Source organism: Leptonychotes weddellii, chromosome 12 (genome assembly GCF_054177405.1).
Source record: "Leptonychotes weddellii isolate Sample4059 chromosome 12, ASM5417740v2, whole genome shotgun sequence".
NCBI classification, from domain to species: Eukaryota; Metazoa; Chordata; class Mammalia; order Carnivora; family Phocidae; genus Leptonychotes; species Leptonychotes weddellii.
In genome coordinates, this window is record NC_138380.1 from 5,700,978 (window position 1) to 5,703,838 (window position 2,861).

The window sequence follows — 2,861 nt, forward strand, 5'->3', positions numbered from 1 at the left end:
CTCCACCTGCCTTCGCATTATCTCGACTGACCTGTCCAGACCCCGGCCTGAGCCCAGCTCCTCCGATTGTACATCAACCCCTCTTCTTCACCCTTCTAGGGACCTCGCTCTGGCAAGTGCCCCTCGCCCCGGGCCATCTGCGTCCCCTCTCTCCTGGACCACTACTAACAGCGTGTCCTCCCATCTTTAAAAAAGAAAACTCCCTTACCCGACTCTCCCCTCAGGCTACCACCCAATTTCTCTCTCCTTTACTGCAAACTTTGCTGGTGTAGTATCTAGACTCAAGATCGCCTTGGGAAGAGGCAAACTTTCCAGGCTTTATTTTTTTTCTTTCATTTTTTTCTCAAGGATTTTATTTTTAAGTAATCTCTACACCCAGTGTAGGGCTCGAACTCACAACCCAGAGATCAAGAGCAGATTCTACTGACTGAGCCAGCCGGCTCCCTGCCCCCAGGCTTTAAGCCCCTGGACATGGGGTGTTGGGGAGGGAGGGCTGCTCCACCTACAGACGATTCTGTCGGCACCTAGCAGGACTTTTTCCAGTACCCCAGGGCATCTTCTCCTGCCCCTACCCGGCTGCTGGCTGGAGAAGAAGCAGAGCAGGATTTGCAATGAGCTTTCTTCCAACTTAGGGTCGCCCTGGAGCCTCTGGGCCACAGCCACCAACCCCACTCTGTGATTCCCCCAGGGTGCTCTTAATTTGTTTTCTTTCTTGTGTGTTTTTGGTTTGGGGGTTTTCTGAGTGGTTTAGGTGTGGTTTTTGTTTTCCCTGATGCTGCTGCTATTTTTGGTTTGGGTTCCTGAAATCTTTGTTTTTCTGTCCCTTCTTCTCCAAAGGAGACTCCGCAGAAGGGGTGAGCACCAGGCTGCAAGATCAGCGTCTCGGCAGCACCAGGCTGACCTTGCTCTCCCCCAGGGAAGCAGGAAGCTGCCCACACTGCCATCCGGTGCTGAGCAGGCAGAGGTGTTTAGCAAGGGGCCCCAGCAGGCCCCGGCAGGCCTAGAAGAAGAACCCCTTCCAGACACCTGCTACCAAAATCCAGAGGCAGATAGATGTGTTTTGCTCCTACTTCTCTACGTCCCAAGGGAAAACATTCATGGGACACTTTTCTGTGGCCTCTGTTACTGTTACCAGCCCCCACACTCCACCTCCCCACTCCATGAGGCCCAAGATGGCCTCTTCCAGTGAGCAGGGAGAACGGGGGTGGTCCCCTGCAGTGAAGGGCCATGAAGCGCTGTCCTGAATGCTGGCTGGCTGTGTCTTGTTGTGTTTATTGCTAAGCAAAACAAAGTGCTCCCTTGTTGTTATGGTGATGGTCATTCTGTCTCCACCCCGCTGGCAGCAAAGAAATTAATGAGTTGAATTGCTTCTGGAAGGTTCTAGAGAGACACAGGCCAGGCACATGAGTCCCAGAGACTTGGATCGGCAGCGAAAATAGAAAGTTCTTAAACCGCAAGTAATTGATAATGGTAGCAAAACAGCTTTATGGAGATTAAAAGTGTGTTTGCATCAGACTTTTGAAAGGTCAAGAGCAGTTAAAAGCTAGTGAAAGACCTGATTTTGACGTAAAGAAAGCCACCCAGAGAGAAGGAGGGTGTCAGCATAAAGGGAACGGGGGTTCCTGTGAGATTCTGCGGGAGCTTATAGCTTCCCAGAGCCTCCCCTGAGGGGAGACAGCTTCACACTCGTTCTCCTTCCAGAAGTTTCTCCAAATTCTCCAGAGTTGTTCACCTATAAAAAGCAAAGATTTCAGGAGAGGGGAATGGGGAATTATGGTTTAACAGACACAGAGTTTCAGCTTTACCAGATGACCAGTGCCGGGTATGGATGGCGGGGGTGGTTGCAGGACATGACCGTGACCGTGACTGTGTGAATCCTGCCCAACGGCACACTTGGGGTGGAAGGGAAGGCTTTCGGCCATGACGCGACCTCCACCCCAAGTTGTTCCTCTGGGGTGTCTGGTTCATTCCCACATCTGCAGAACACCGCTGCACACGAGGAGAGCTCCCTGCAGGCAAGGACCGTGGCCTCTCGCTTCCAGCTGCATCTCCAGCTCCTTCATTCCGGGTCGCTTGACATACGTCCCAGGAGTTACACGTTCCTCCCGGAGCCCCCTTCGATAGTGTGGCTGGAGGCACAGAAATTCCGTCTGCCTTCCCCAGGACTTGGTGCATGCTGACTCTGCTCAACCACACAAACGGCAGGTGTTAAGGGGACAGCCACCACCCGCTCAGAAGACCGTGAAGGGGAGGGGTGTGCTCAGCAGCCTGGGACCCCAGGATTCGGCCACTGTCTGAACAGCTAGAACCTTTTCTCCTCTCCACAAAGCCTTTCCCTCCAGCACCACTAGACCTGCTGGGGGAGGGCGGGCATGAAATGAAGAACCGCCGGGGAAGACGAAGGTCTCTGCCTCTCTGGGCGGGAGGACCTGTCACTGCCACCACCCCGGCCAAGCCCAGCTGCAGCTGTCCTCTGGGGAACCCCCTTGTTTGGTATTTAAAGAGTATGTGTAGGGCCGCCTGGCCGGCTCAGTCAGAAGAGCGTGCGACTCTTGATCTCAAGGTTGTGAGTTCAAGTCCCATGTGTAAAGATTACTAAAAAAGGGGCGCCTGGGTGGCTCAGTTGGTTGGGCGACTGCCTTCGGCTCAGGTCATGGTCCCGGAGTCCCGGGATCGAGTCCCGCATCGGGCTCCCTGCTCGGCGGGGAGTCTGCTTCTCCCTCTGACCCTCCCCCCCTCTCATGTGCTCTCTCTCTCAGGTAAATGAATAAATAAAATCTTAAAAAAAAAAAAAGATTACTAAAAAAATACACTTTAAAAAACTAAATAAATACATAAATAAAGAGTATGTGTGTCTCCTC

General features: G+C 53.0%; 1 protein-coding gene and 1 long non-coding RNA gene across 2 annotated transcripts in view; one reads left to right on the forward strand and one right to left on the reverse strand.

The window, feature by feature from the left end:
• The window catches only part of LOC145716447 (uncharacterized), an 8,190-nt gene extending 5,342 nt beyond the window's left edge, over window positions 1-2,848 (forward strand). Inside the window, exon 3 of the long non-coding RNA XR_014139083.1 lies at window positions 838-2,848. This is a non-coding gene — a long non-coding RNA (uncharacterized LOC145716447). The remainder of the gene's footprint in view (window positions 1-837) is intronic.
• Window positions 1-2,861, reverse strand: part of GIMAP8 (GTPase, IMAP family member 8) — a 71,495-nt gene that overhangs the window by 20,877 nt on the left and 47,757 nt on the right. The window lies entirely within an intron of this gene.